Here is a 16956-nt window from a genome sequence, read left to right on the forward strand (position 1 = left end):
GGCTGGTGATACAAAAGGGAGGCGAAAGATACCAAAGTTACATTCAACTTCAAGCGCAAAAGTTGAAATTAAACCGGCAATGTCAGACAATAATAAGAAAAACGAGTGGGCTTTGCTCATTGTTGAATGCCGTACGGTGACCTGCAGTTGTTAATTTCTGTGTCATTTGGTCTTGTGGAGAGTTGTGTCATTGGCACTCATACCACATCATCTTTTATCTATACTCACCAACACATCTGTTAGTGATCTTAGGTACATGTATATTTCGAGAGGCTACTGTTTATATCTAATATTTATAAGACCCTTTTTTGATTTTCTCTGAAACGTGTGATTCATGATGATTTTTATATATGAGTCTAAAAGATTGTGTAACAATACCGATAAATATTTATCGGTATTGTTACACAATCTTTTAGACTCATATAATTTTTCCTGTTTGTGTAGTATTGTCAACTTTGATGATCCAATACCTATTAAGTTTACTGGTTGGTAGATTCTTATAGACTTTATATATATATCTAATTGGTGTATTGACTGAAAAAGGAATTGTTTAACATTCATCAGATTGGTTAATGGATGTTGGAAATCTATAATCAGTGTCTAATTGTGGTAAAATCCTTTATAAGTTGATACTTTAAACATAAAAAAAAAATATTTCAATATAAAACAGATCAAAAAAAAGAAAGTTAGAAATGTTTTCACCGTTCTTGACTTTAATATGGATTCTGTTAACAACCATTTCATTTTCTGCTGCGTTTTTTGTTGGGAACGGAACTTTTGTAGTTGAGACCAATAAAAGAATAGTTTCATGGAACACAATACTTATAGCTCCAACAAGGGCAGACTGTTTACTTTTATGTACCACCAATGGTGTCTGTTGTTCTGCCAGCTACTACGAGAAAACTATGTTCTGTTATTTGAACAACGATTGCCCACCCGAAATGGAAAATGATACCAATTCCAAGACATTTATTAGAAAATCAGGTATCTGTTTAAAATAGTTTTATTCCACTTTTTAGTTAATTGTTCAATCTGTACATATTACTTCAATTACATGTAGTACGCGTGAAATAATTATTTTTGTTAAATTTGAAAAAAAGAAGAAAACAAACGATAAACGTTTTTGTTTCGTAATATTATTGTACTTTATTGCATTTCTACTCTAATGCATCCTGGGTATTATTCTCAAAAGTGTTTAAACAAAAACGTTGCGATTGGTTAAAAATGTCTTACACAGTAACTCAAACAAATAACGTGACGTTATTTTCATTTCGGGTATGGATAATTGACAAAAGTCCTTTAGATTCTAAAACGGCTGCTTTGCCTTCTTTATGGTTGCCTTTTATGGTTCTATTACCTTGTATCATGGATCTTTATCAAATCATAGAAAAACAGATCGACCGTTAAGCATGAACTTATGTATTTCAAATGTTAAATGTTAAGCAAGTTGATTGTTGAAGAAGTGGTTTTATGCCCTAGCAACTGAAAATTTTGGGAAAAAAGGGGGGTTGCTATGGCAAGCCGTTCTCGTCAAAACTATGTTTAAACCCTTTTTTCGAAAAAAATACACACTGAGATTTAAAAACCTAAAATAACACACTGAGAAATCGAAATTACACACTGAGATTAAAAAAAATAAAAAACACACACTGAGAATTTAAAATTACACACTGAGATTTTAAAAAGACACACTGAGATGAAATAAATTGAAAAACACATACTGAGAATTGTTAATTACACACTGAGATTTCAAAAATACACACTGAGATTTCAAAAATACACACTGAGATTAATATGCAAATTACTAATGAATATTCATGAGATGAATAATTCAACTGATTAATATCTTGATCTCAAGAACTCTTGTCATTATAATGAAATGCGATTCCTTCAACCAACATTCGTAATAAATTTCAAGACTTAACATCGCTTATATTCATAAGTTAGTTTGTTGCCTATAATTCAGATCATTACTACCAGTAATTAAACATGGGTCTCCCAACTGTTTCCCTGATTTCGCTAGTTAATCTTTTATATTTTTGTTACGTTTATATGCTATAATAGACACTTGAGTAAAAATTTCACTGCATTCTTTTGCAGATTGTTCCAATGTTTTCTTATAATTTTAATAAAGTTTTTCACCATTTGGTTATATTTTGTAATAAAAATAAGTGGGTATTTTTCTTGTTCTTGTATTTCTAAAGTTTTTTTTATTAATAATTTGGAACCAAATCGAAGGACTAACGAGTTCTGTCCCCTTGTTGTTTTCCTTAAGCTTGTAATAGATTCAGATGAAGTATGTTAATTAGATATGTGCGCATAAAAAGTGCACACAAATCTCAGTGTGTAATTTTAAATTCTCAGTGTGTAATTTCAAATTCTCAGTGTGTGTTTTCAGTTTATTTATTCTCAGTGTGTCTTTTTGAAATCTCAGTGTGTAATTTTCAATTCTCAGTGTGTAATTTTCAATTCTCAGTGTGCGTTTTTCATTTTTGTAATCTCAGTGCGTCTTTATGAAATCTCAGTGTGTAATTTTTAATTCTCAGTGTGTAATTTTCAATTCTCAGTGTGTAATTTTCGATTCTCAGTGTGCGTTTTGAAGTTTTTAAATCTCAGTGTGCTTTGTTGAAATTCTCAGTGTGCTTTGTTGAAATTCTCAGTGTGTAAATTATTCGAAAAATGTTTTAAACATAGTTTTGACGAGAACGGCTTGCCATAGGTTGCATACTGTTTTACCTCTGTCCGTCCGTTCCATTATGGGTATATATAGCTATACCATACAACTGCCACTACAGCATTTGTACAAGTTGAATGCAAGGAAGATTTCACTTTGCTGTCTGTTTATACATATTTTGAAGGAAGGTGTGCATATGGTCAGGGTTTTAATTTTATCTTAATTAAATTAATATTTTTTTCCTTTATTTAGAGAGTTGTACTTCGTCCTTTTTAGAGTATATACTTGCTTAGGAGGTTAATAGCGTTTCTGGATAACTCCTCCTACAGTGACTCATATATACCTAATAAGCTATGTGTTCCATTGCTCAGCTTTGTATATTTTGAAATAACACTTTGAATCTGCGGGGACATTATCAAGAAACACCAACAAAGCTAGATAATACAATTAATTATATAATTACTACTACAATTTAATATTAATTAGTATTATAATTTTCACTGTTATTAATATAAGTAAGATAAGTCATACAAATCTAATCCTGAATTTCATACAAATCTAATCTTGAATTTCATCCAAATTCTTTCATAATTTTCGGGACACGTTTTAGAAATTTAAATGTAACGTCACTTTGGGCGTTGCATTGACTATGGCTAACAGGGCTGTGATTTTGTAATGTATTCGTTTTTATTCTATAGCTAGTCACCACTTCAGTTTAATCATGTATATCTATTATACAGTCATTTTATAAAATTTACTGTTTGCAAAACTATGTATTATTCTTGATAATAATGATGACTTGTTTTTGTCCCAGGCGGATCACCCTGGACTCACAACTTTTTGGAAATGTTGGTTCTCGGCGATCTTCAACTTTGTAGTTGTTATGGCTTTCAAACTTTTTACATCTGATCATAGTTTTGTGTGGACGTAGCGCGCGTCTGACGTATACAAATATTTTTTAACCTGTTACCTTTTGATGGCTATTATTCTTTTGTTTCTCTGTCCTATTTTTTCTCCCATTTATCTGTTTATTTTATTGTAACCCTGTCGTGTAATGTTGTCATTTTAATGTTATAATTAACACTGCCATTAAAGCGCAGTGGCGTAGCTTGCATGTATGCTCGGATGCTCAAGCATCCACATCATTTTGACAAAAAAAAAAATAAAAAAAATATTATATGATTGCATGTGTTCACAGCAGATACACACGAAGGTATCCGAATGTAACAAGGGTGAGGATATGAGAACAGCGTCCAATCATTTCCGAAGCAGTATGCGTGGTTTTCCCTTTAGGATCGTTTAGTTTATGTAAACAAGATGGATAAATTGCCGAAAAGTGCTTTCGACTTTTTCGTAAAACTTTACGTCGTAGCGCGCAGTCAGCTGTGGCAAGCGCAGATTGTGATGATACATAGACCTGTAGACTTGTTTGGTTTAAAATTGAGCCAAGCAAAGCGATGACATAGCAAGATTACTAGTAAACAACTAAACAATCATATCCCGATATCGTTTCCTGTGACATGAAAGACGACGATATAAAAACTCTACTAGTATTTACTGTAATGGAGTGTGATAAATTCCCATTTCTATTAACTTAAAGGTTCAAATATTTAATTTTATTTTCAATAGAATAATAGAGTTTCAATGTCCCGCATTACACATATTATATATATCCAAGATACAAGGGCAATAACTAAAAAAGCACTTTTTTTACATTTATTTTAATATCTCAACATGCTCAAGAGAAATAAAAGCTTCATCTAGCAAACGGGATAGGATTTCCATTATCATTTTATGTTTCCACGGGGCATAATTGGTAAAAAATATTTAATCAGGACTTATTTTAGTTAGTGTCAAAGACATTTCTGATATAAGTTTCACACAAAGCTTGCAAGAATTGTACACGCGTTAACAAGACAGGACGGACGTCCGATATTTCCATGACCCCTGTATAACGCGTTAAGACAAGTCATCAAACAACCCATGGGTTGGATCAAATTCCGCTTCCTATATTTCGAAGTTCCATAAATAAATAAGTGCCGCTGTAATGGGTCAGTTTATGAGACTGATGTCAAATATAAGATTCGGTGTGAAACTCTTTCATCAAATATTTCTGAATTAAATGAAGGTAGTTTCGAGAAAACAATAAAATCTTTTTCGAAATATATATATTGGTGGGTATTTTGAAATTAAACAAAAATTTAGCCAGTGTCTGATTCTAGGGTAGTACACATGCATACAGGGAAAATCATCCGAAAAATATAATTTTCTGCATAAAATGGGCCCAAAAATTTCAGTTTCGCATCCACATCTATTTAACCCTGGCTACGCCACTGAAGCGTGAGGTTTGGCATGCCACAAAACCAGGTTCAACCCACCATTTTTTCATAAAATGCCCTGTCCCAAGTCAGGAAAATGGTCATTGTTACATTATAGCTCGTTTCGGTGTGTGTTACTTTTCGGTGTTGTGTCGTAGTTCTCTTATACAAATGTATTTGATACGTTTCCCTCAGTTTTAGTTTGTAACTCGGATTTGTTTTTCCTCTATCGATTTTGGAATTTTGAACAGCGGTATACTACTGTTGCCTTACATTGTCCTACATTGACCTTGTTATAATTGATTTACTTTAGAGTGGAAGTTCTTTGATTATAGTTTTGATTAAAGTAAGGTATACCACCAATTTAGGACGATTGAGTTAGACATCACATTGAAGAAACAAACTAATACATTTATTAGAAACATTCATGAGGTAACGGGAAACATGGCAAAGTGACAGCAACCCGAAAAAAAGCAGGTTATTAGTATTGCTACAGTCGTATTGATTCTCAGTCAGCTTTTGGTGGTCATTTATAAGGGCATACGATACAGTTACAGGGGAGATAATGACGTTGCTAACGTAAATTATTATTTTCGCGACGTCAAACTATGACTTATCGGAAAAAGATTCAGTTTTCGACTGATTTTTATCACTCAAACTTATCTAACTTGAAAACGAGTTCATGGGCCCCTCTTTTTTAAAAAATTCCGCTTGGTTTGATTACGTTAGAAGAATTATGTGTGCCAATTTTCATGAAAACGTAAATAGTGCATTATTTTTAAATTTGATAAATTACTGTTTTTTTCTACATTCGTGATCATTTGATAAATATGAGTTATTTTATAATCAAATTGCACATTTTAAGGACATTTATATAAAACAGAATTTACAAATAGTTTAACAAAAATCAGCCTGTGTTTATCTTTTTAAACAAAAAAGTTATGTATTTCTGTCGAAAAGAAACTTACGTTCACAAAACCGAATTTTGAGCAAATATATAAAATTTGGACCTCATTTTACTCAAAAAGTAGCACATAAAGGTATATTTTTTGTCATAACATATTTGATTTAATCAGGCAAAAAATAGCTAATATGCAAATTTTCAGCAAAATTTAAATACGGGACCAAAACAGTATCGTATGCCCTTAAAGTGACTGATTTATACATTTATCATGACATTGGTTTTTCATATTCATCTTGTATTGTGTCCTCGTACATACAGTCGTGTTTATTTTGATAGAGTTGTATAAGCCACTTAGCTTTTAGGGGAAAAGATTTTTTCAGTCGAAACCTATTCCTCCCAAATTGTACCGAGTGTATTTACTAAGCTTAATTTGATTTTTGTTTAAAAGTTAATCTAACTTGACAGAGCACCAGAATATTCTACCATAAAGTAAGTAGGTAACCTGTCGAATATTTATCCACTTATAAGTCAAATATTGTTATTAAGAAAGTTATACTATCGCAAATGCAGGGCCAATGTTAATAAATCGTTAGTATGTCTGCTGTTCAGACCACAGGGGCGGATCAAACCATTTTTAAAAGGGTAAGTGTTCTAATCATATGTCCCCATTCAGAAGCTATAGGTCTTAAAAAAAATCGTAACTATCGAAACCCCACCTCCTAGATTCGCCATTGTTTTAAAGCTATCTGAATCTCTCACTTGTACATTTGTATGACAGTTGCATAAAATTCCATTAAATTGACAATGATGTGTGAACAAATCAAACAGACAAAAGAGCTAAAAATGTCAAAAATTATATTCATCGTGTTTGAATTGAATCTTTTAAGAGGGGTCTTTTAAGTGAGTTCTGTTTACTATACACTTAATAGTTTGCAGTTGACAAATGACCGGAAGCCAAACAAACCACCTAAACATGTAACTGGTATGCATTAAAGTATCCAATTTAATCAAATACATGTCAATTGTTTCAAAATAATACGACAGTCGATATAATTGATTAAACTTAAATTTTGTTTTCATGAATAGAAAAGTAGAATAAAAAAGACGATAAGTACTGTTACACTGTTTAATGACTTTTCCGATAGAACTACTATTACAGTTTGCATATTGAGATTTGTTTTAGATTTGAGTGTTTGTTCGATCGGTCTAACAAGACTGTACATACATGTACAGTACTGGTTCACGTTAAACACAAAATACGGATCTTGTCAGGCATCCGGTGAATTTGAAAAGGAACAAACACATTTAGGACAACCATGTTGGAACAAGGAATTTGAGGTTCTTAAGGGGACAATAAGGCATTATACAAGCGTATCGGAGATATAGGGTTGCTAAGCTTCGACAGTGGAGCGCCACCTATAGTACACAATTATATCATATCATATAGCTTAGCTGATACTTTCATCAGAAAATTTGAAAGTCCACCCTACGTATTGGCTATCCAAAAGACACACACAACCCGTTTAAGTACCTATTCATCACTGTTTTTTGTTTTCCATAGTTTAAATACCATACTTTTAAAACAAGCAATTTCAAGATAAAAATAGAAAAAAAGGCGGGAAAATCTAAATATTGAACGAAAGATAGAAAACATTTGATTTTTGGTGGTCAACATGTCATATACTTGTATTTTGCCAAACCACGTGAAAGAGGGATGCAAGATTCCAGAGGGGGAGTCAAACTCATAGATAGAAATTAAACTGACAACGCCATGGCTAAAATTGAAAAGACAGACAGACAAATAAATATAGTACATGAACAGAAGACACAACATAGAAAACTTAAAACTATGCAACACGAACCCCACCAAAAACTGGGGATGATCGCAGGTGCTCCGGAAGGGTATTAAGCAGATCCTGCTTCACACGTGGCAACCGTCGTGTTGCTCATGTTGTGACAAATCCGGTAAATTGTCTAACTTGGTAGGTCACATTCGTGGAAAGGGAAGGGTATTGTAGTAACGACATAAGGAACATATCCGATATCATCTGTGAAACGGTTATTCCATAACGGTCAACCAACTCGTGATGGCGTCCGTAAAATTTACGAAGGGATGATTTCAACTTCACCATTTGGAACTCTTTGTTTAATCGCTTCCTTGTGAGTAGCAATCCTCTATGAAGGAAATCATGATAGAAATACAAGCCCGGGAATATCGTATCAATTGGGAGATATATACTCCGTATCTAGGCGCTGCTGGAATGTTGCTACATAGGAATGGAAAGTTCACAATTGGAAAGCTGACATCATCTCCTTGTCGTAAAGTTTTGTTTTGAAATTTTGGAATGGGGAATACTTGTGTAAAGTGTAGAAAATTCAAATGTTTTAATACTTTTGCAAGATGAAAGAGTCTTAGATTTAATATACTCTAAAAGATCTTCTAATGTTTAGTATCCATGCACATCTGATTCACGCCACCTGTAGAAAATGCAGTTTCACAATAACGTTGCAGCCCGGCTTTAATTGCTGATAAAATAGATGTTAATAATTTAGAAAGAGGTTTATAGGGGCACTTGGAAGACCCATCAATATACCGTTGTTTGTCAGGACACTTATGTAGTTTAGGTATCCAATGCAGTGATGGAAGATCCAGTTCTTCATCTTTAGTTGAAATTCCAAAGGAACATAGAACAGACATGTGGTTATCAAGGATTTCCTCTTTGGTAAGTGATTGATTGTATACTGGGTTTTATAAGAGGTATGTGAAGAGGGGCGGTACGTATAGGAAGGGATGTCATCCCGAATTCCCACCCACCCCAAACAAAAACAATTTTCCCCCAGATTCTGATAAACAAATTCCTGAGTCTTGAAGTGTAAATCCCGACCATTCGTGAAACTAAAGCCTCAATCCCTAAGTCCCACAAAACAATTAAAGGCCCAATTTCGACGTTCGACCTAACTGCATAGTTTTTGAATCATCGGCTTACAGTTTCAGATATTATTTTGTCCTTTAGTTATATTTAACGATTTTTTCATATTTTTTTGTGTTTAAGAATGCGAACATGACGGATATATATATCATACGAAAGCTAATGCATGCTTGAGGTTAATAGAATCACCAGGAATAACATGGATGAATGCAAGAACAGTATGCTTGGAAAACGGCGGGGATTTGGCCAGTATAAAAACTGTGGAGAAGATGGATTATATGCTGGATTTTATAAGAGGTATGCGATTAGTTACATTTAAGTAAGTTCTTAAAATTGCGTCAAGGCACAAATCCGGAGAACAACCATTTGTGTACGATGGATTTACTTTCCGTATCGACAGAAGTCTGCGGATATTTCATGCCGATGCACTGTAAATAATTGTAAAGGTACTACAACAAATTCCCTATTTCTTAAATGTCTTTAAGCATCACTACCGTCAGTAGAATATTTGAGTACTACAAATGGTCCGGAAACATAATGATTACTAAAAAAGACCCGGAATCATTCCACGCTCACTGCAAGGACCGTTTTTTTTAGCACATCTATGTACTTAAATTTGTGCACGTTACTACATGTACAATCCCTACATTTAATCTTTAGATTTACTATTTTTACTTGTAAACATTTCGAGGACTTTTGATGCTGGAACATTTTAGTTAGAAATTAATGAATAAGTATAATCTACCTCGACAAAAATGCGAATGTAATCGAAAGCTATGCGCAAATTTAAATGACGTTAGCCCGCAATTGTAAAGCACCAACCCAAACAATTACAACACCAACAACAACAAAAATATTCAAGTTGAAAAAAATCCTTTATCTATATATCATTTTTTTCAAATGAAATAATATGCATTCATTATCTGTGAAATTAGTATTCATGTATATATGGAACCACAATTATTTCAGAAACCGACCAAGTTTGGATTGGTCTCAGACAAGGACAATGGATGACAGGAGATATCTTTATGAATGTATATAACATAACTGTAACATTGAATAACATCGACACCACATACACACAAGACAGTGATGCTTCATGTGGTTTACTTAAATCGACTAGACTGAGGGACAGAAGTTGTAACTTTCGAAAAAAAAACCACTTTGTTTGCGAGATAGTACTCCAAGCGTAGAAAAACATATTACTAAATGGACACATACTAAAGTTGCAAAAAAAAAATAATCCCCGCCTTCCCACACCCAATTATTAAAAAAAAAATACCTACAGCTCATTTGGTATATTGTAGGCAAAATCAATAAAAATGATGTAGATTTTTTCAAATGCACAAACATTTAAAAACCGATAAAGCGATGCATATTACTTCAAAAGCACGAACATTTATTTTCAGTGTCAATAAAATTTGCATTATGACAAAATAAAAAAGAAAACTTCACTTTCGCGCTATTGCTTTCGAATGAAGAAGATCTGCATGCATCGGATACTATCAGAGATACCAGCCAGGATTGAAATTTTATATTTACGCCAGACGCACGTTTCGTCTACAAATTATTCAAAGATTCATCTGTGACTCTCGAATAAAAAAAAAGGCAAAAAAAAAAAAGGATGAAGTTGAAACGCAATGAGGACCGAAAATTCTAGAAGTTTTTTTTTAAATACAAATAAGGGATCAAAGGGATACTAAATAAATATTGACTATTCTGAACGATCAGGAAAAAATCAATCTAAGTACAGTAATGCAAATTAGGGTAACACTAGTTGTACAATCCCTCACGTAAGCGGTTTAGTATTATACCATCATAAAATATATGGAAAGCATGGTATATATGTATCCACTCTTTTAAAAGTAACGAAAACGTTTACATCCAAAATAAATTAAGTCTGTGAAAAAACATAAAATAAACATAAAAAAATGCAAATGAATGTTTCTTTTGTCCAAGGGAATAATTATACCAACATTAAAAATTAATTGACGTTACATAGCAGCTCAGTTTTCAGTGCAGCTAACCGAGCCTTCATACAATGTAACTATTGAAATGGAGAATGTTTACATTGTCTTCTGAATCATTTATTTGTTTGTTGACTGTTTCTGTTTTGTCATCGTAGATATTTCATCACGGCAGCGGTCAGTACAGATGTCATATGTTACGAATTTTTCGCGTTATATTTAATAATTGAATGCTTCTTTTTGTAAATTCATTGGGGTGTAAAAGCGTTGACCGAAGTACATTTTGTATATTGCGCGGAAGCGCTTAATTTCGTGTTAAAACTGTGCACACTGTTAACGCTTTTACAACCCTATGGATTTACAAAAAGAAGCATTCAATTCTTATAATTACGTCTTTTTAACTAGGAGCATGAAAACACTATTTCTATCAAGTTTTTCTATAATTTACCTGTGCACTTTATTGTGGGACCTCGTGTCAACTTTATTGTGGGACCTCGTGTCATCATGAATGTTATATTTTATTGTGTAATGAATGTCAATTTCAGAAGGAGGCGAGATTGCTGTATGTAAATCAAAATAACATATCATCATAATACATTTACATGATATATGCAATGTAATTATTTGCATATAAAACATAAAAGTTAGGGGATTTGATATGATTACCAATGAGACAACTATCCACCAAAGTTCAAATGAAGTGGATGTAAGCAATTATGGGTACCCGTTTGGATTCAACAACGAGAAAAACCCATACTATATGGTCAGCTCTTTGGTGCGACTGTCATACAAGTGAGAGGTTCGTCTTGCTATAGAACCAGGTGTAATCCGTCATTATCTATATAAGAACATGCTTTTACCAACTTGAAAGTCAGGAATATGACAGTTGTTATCCATTCGTTTGATGAGGTTAAGCTTTTGATTTTCCATTTGATTATGGACTTTCCGTTTTGAATTTTCCTTGGATTTTTGAGATTGTTTGATTTTTTCTATTAAAGACCCCGACATGAAAAATATGAAACAATTAAATTGAGAAAGGTTTGGGAGCGCTCAATTCTCCCCTTATCTGGGACAGTGGTACGTGTAACAATACAACATAAGAACCAAACTATCAATCTAATGAAAAACGCAGATGGATACAAATAGAAATACATCTAACAAAAACACACAGTGGACGTTAACGGGTACTTATACATCTGAAAAACAAGAAGACACTAATTACCGACCTTTGAGTACTCTTAGTTTTTGACAGCTAGTTAAAAGCCAATAAAACTTAATGAAAAAAATCATGTATCTAAGACCATGCTTGTTTAATAAATCTACTAAAGTTAGCTGAACAACTAGCGAACTGATCCCAAATTGATAATGGTGTTTTTTTATGTATTAGTCTTAGTGTTGCGGTTTAAGGATTTAATACTTTATATTAGGTTGAGAAACGAACGAGAAAACACGGCATATTTATGTTTCTATTACAATTTGTCGTGGCTGCTGTGTTTTCAAACAACCCGCACCTGCAAACGGACACCGCTCATATACCGTAATGTTATTATTAATGACTGCATGTACAATGTAACACATGCATCTGAGTGTTCAAATAAAATCTTTAATTTCATGATGGAAATATTATCATATGAGGACTAAGTGAATATTTCTTGACTGGAAGATAGGTCCGCTGCTGTATGCCCTGAGGTAATCGGTGCCCTCAGGTAATCGTGGTAATAGTGCCCATATGCATAGTAATAACATGATCTAAAACATTTTAAAAATAGAATAAACTAAAAAATACATTATTCTACTTTCTATTTAGACTGACAATACACAGGACTGGTTTAACAAAGGTTACCTCAGGTAATATGTTATGTTATGGAAACTGGTTCAATAAAGTCCACACGAAACTTATGTATGACGAAAGGTTTAATAAAAGTGACTTTGATATCAAACATATTTTATTTATGAAGATGAACAACAGGCACATTAGTGGGAGATATTATGGACATAATTGTGCAAATCGTGATACATGTACAAGCATGAAATTTGGTATATTGGTGGACTAAATGATAATTAAAAAAAATCAGCTGAAAAAAATCATTTTTTTCAAGATGGCCCCCGCTCATTTTGCAAATGGCGTCATGTATAATTGGTTACATTTCGTAAATCGTTTGAAAGTTGCACCCAAACAGAAAAATAAATGAACAAATTGCTTTCAAATCGTATTCAAATCTCTTTCAAATCGTGATTCTGCGATTTGTTAGTACCATTTGCTTGCGATTCATTAAACAAATCATAAACAAATCAGAATTTTCCAAATTCCCTAAAACTGATTTCTTTGCGATTTCTTTCTGTTGTATGATTTGTAAGCAATTTGTTTCTGTTTTAGTGTGATTTCTTTATGATTTGTTTACTTAGAATATCGTATGAAATGATTTGAAAGAGATTTGTTAACTTTGTAAGCTAGAATGGTGAGATTTCGTTATGATTTGTTAACTTAGAATATCATATGTAATGATTTGAAAATGATTTGTTAACTTAGAATATCATATGAAATGATTTGAAAATGATTTGTTAACTTTGTTAGCTATCATGGTGTGATTCATTGATGATTTGCTACAATGAATAAAATGTTAATGCATTCCAATTTTCTTTGTTTATCTATCTCTCTAACTTCCGGTTGAGGTCAAATTCAAATTTCAAATACTGTTCTATATTAACTGAACAAAGAAGGTTGCAAGATAAGGAGTTTTATTAAGTCTATGAAAGATGACGGTGGTAAGGAATCTCTATATTGATAATTTCACATATTCAACTAATACTATTCAAACATTAACCTTTAAAATTTAGAAACTGTGCATTTCAGTATCTCATTATAATCATGATAATTTTGTACTGTAAGGATCAATTTTCAAAATAAAAATGTGTAAAAGATGTGTAAACATATCGAAACATTCATTTAAAGACTCAGGCTTCTAGAGCCAGCAGACATAATACACTGGCAAGTTTAATGTTTTAATTGTGTATGATGTTTACTGACCAGGTCCCGGGCAAAATGGGCAAAGCTATATTACAATGTAGCAGATTTGGACCAAGACTAAGAGCCATCACCTATTCGACATCATTCTACTAAGTACACGCGGTTGCCCATGTTTTTTCAAATTTCGTTATAGTCAAATTCGGGAGAGAAGTAAGAGAAACTTACACAGAGTGAACAATTCATCACCACCGCAATCAAAGATAGTATTCCTTTTTACAATTAGAGGAGTAGCTATTTAAGGTAAAATGAGAACAATTGCGCTTCAAAGTTTAGTGGTTTCAGGGGCAGAACATATGTTTGATCTGGATGTTGATAATTTAATCTGTGAATTGTTGATTGATGCCAATTTATTTACGATTTGCTTATGATTTGCTTAAGGTAGGAATATATGATTTACTTCTGATTTGTTAAAGATTTGATAACAATTTGTTAATAATTTCTTAATAATTTGAAAACAATTTGTTTATGATTTGCTTGAGGTAGGAATATGATTTACTTCTGATTTGTTAAAGATTTGATAACAATTTCTTTACAATTTCTTTACGATTTGAAAACAATTTGTTTGTGATTTGCTTGAAGAAGGAAAGCAATTACCTCTGATTTGTTAATGATTTCAAAACAATTTCTTCACAATTTGTTTATGATTTGCTTATGAATTGTAAGCAATTTGTTAGTGGTTTGTTATTGTGATTTGTTAGCTCATTTGCATGTGAAATTTTATCACTTTCAAATCACAAAGAAATCATACGATTTGTTTATCATTTGTTACCATGATTTGTTCCTCAATTTTTTTTGTTTGGGGGGGGGGGGGGGGGGTTAAAGTTATAATCCAATGTAAAATTTGATAAAACTTAAATTACTGTTCCTAAAGTACGAAAAAAAACCATACCTACATGACTTCCGGTCCCAAAATGGCGGCAAAACGTCGAAAATGTAAATTTTATCATTTCTATCAACTTAACAAGAGATATCAATGATTTTGTTAAGTTCAAATGCATATATAGTTTGTTAAAAAAGATAGGTTGCTTATCTTATAATTATCTGACAGTTACATGTACCAATACACAAACCTGTACACGGAAGGCCAGAACGGTAGCATTTAAAGTTACCAAGTTGAACACAGCTGAATTTCTTGCATCCACATTTAAAAAAATCATGACACGAGGATCAACGGCCATCAACGAAGTCCATTTTGGGATACAATTGTCATTGTTTTTTTTTCTTTAAATCAACTTGTGTTCATGACTTGGTACATGAACCTGTCGAATGCATAAATCTGGACGAGCCTAAACATGTCCACCTTGATATGGTTCTCTTTCGATGTGCTCCAGAAGATTAAAATCGTTTGTAAGGAAGCAGCGGCCTTATGCTGCTATTCCGCCTACCTCAGGTAATGATAATGATTTTGTGGTAGGCAGAATAGCATCATAACTTAAGGCCGCTACTTCCTTGCAAACGATTTAAATCGTGTCTCCTTAACAGCAAACGGTGATGTTTCCGTACATGATGCAAACAAATATCTCTATGATGTCCATGTCTGTTTCTTCATACAAAATCTGGCAAAAACGTCCGTTACATCTGAAAATACATCCGTCTGCCAAGCTGACCTCTTCAATTTCCGATTAAATGCGTGTCACACTCACTAAATGCATGGAAGAAAGGAAAAGCTGCGACACGACGACCAAACGCATTTTAAATGACATATGTACAGGAAGCCAACGAAAGTCTTTATTCCTTCAAAAACCTATCCACAATTTGTCCACACCTAATCTTGCGAGTACTGCAATTCCTAAAACTACTACATCTATATCATAGCTACTTAAAATTACTTTTTACAACTAAATTTCAGCATTATGCTTATCATGGACAATCATTTGTGTATCTGCCTTTTCATGGTAACAAGGGAATAGCTGGGAAGTATCCGTATTGAAATTGCAAAGAATATTTTCACCTTAAGTAGCATAAGCATGTGCATTAGTTTCTAAAGAAGCAATTCTGTCGGCAAGAAACTTGAATAATTCCGTTTTGTTGTCATCTTCGCAGAGGAAACTACCAGAACCAACAACTTTCCGTCTAGCACCATTACTTTGCCTTTTGTTTTCGTCCCAGCCTTTATATAATAATTAATTTAGTAATCATCAAATCTATTTTTACTCTTGGATACTGATCGAAGGACGATTTTATGTAAGGCAGTATGATATCATTTGCATAATCATCAAATATGTTTACCCCAAGTGGTGGAAATAAATTAACCATTGCTGCCCCACCGACGATAAATGCGTCATAATTCGGATCAGTTGATGGCAAATCGCAGAATGTTTCAAGGATGTCCATTGGCTGCTATCTAATACCACATCCGGACACAAAAACGGAGGAGCAGTTTAGTTTCATGGCTAAAGAAGAAATGAAAAGTCTAGAAACGACATTGCAATCAGTGTTCGGGTTCTCTAGCTTTGTTTTTTGACATAGAAGTTTCCATTTTCATTTAACGGCTTTTATATGGAAACATTCTTTTTCATCTGGTTAAAAAAAGCAGATTCTCCTTCGTTTCCCAATTGCTTCAAAAGATTGTACTGTTTGGACCCAATATCTTGAAGTTTATAAACATATCTTACCTACTTCTGAATCAACAATTTCCTTAAAAGAGTAAATTTTGTACAAATCTGACGACTCTTCTAGAAATGGATTTCCAAACTCGTTCAACACTTTAGAAAGCCTTTAAAAATTTTTCTAAGAAATCCTTTTGTGTTTTCGTAGAGTCTTCATGGCGTCGATCATCTGTTGTAGAATGACTCAAACCACTAAATCTTTCAAATTCATCTACCAGTCTACTGACTTCTAGTCCAGTTACCACCCATCGTCTCGACGGGATCTTCAAATATACGTATGGTACCAACATCACCGTTCACTTCTCATTATTCTGTGCCTGATCAATTTTAATATAAGAAATATACTTAATGGTCTTACGAACAGTAAAAATTACCATTTACAAATTTCATTGCCACCTGTGGGTGATGTTCTTGGAGGGAAGCCATATCTTGGAGATGGATTGGTAACCATCGAGCATAATTTACACGATCAAGACCAAGATTGGTATCATGCTTGATATGGACTGTTTGTAAAGAACGATATCTG

At 33.2% G+C, this 16956-nt stretch overlaps 1 long non-coding RNA gene across 1 annotated transcript; it reads left to right on the forward strand.

Annotated features, from left to right (window-relative positions):
• Positions 1-677: 677 nt before the first annotated feature.
• LOC143081783 (uncharacterized) lies at positions 678-10321 on the forward strand. Its single transcript, XR_012980085.1, has 3 exons — positions 678-984; positions 8950-9123; positions 9796-10321. It is a non-coding gene; the product is annotated as an uncharacterized LOC143081783 (long non-coding RNA).
• The last annotated feature ends 6635 nt before the right edge of the window (positions 10322-16956 follow it).

The sequence above is a fragment of the Mytilus galloprovincialis genome, chromosome 7, assembly GCF_965363235.1.
Source record: "Mytilus galloprovincialis chromosome 7, xbMytGall1.hap1.1, whole genome shotgun sequence".
NCBI lineage: Eukaryota > Metazoa > Mollusca > Bivalvia > Mytilida > Mytilidae > Mytilus > Mytilus galloprovincialis.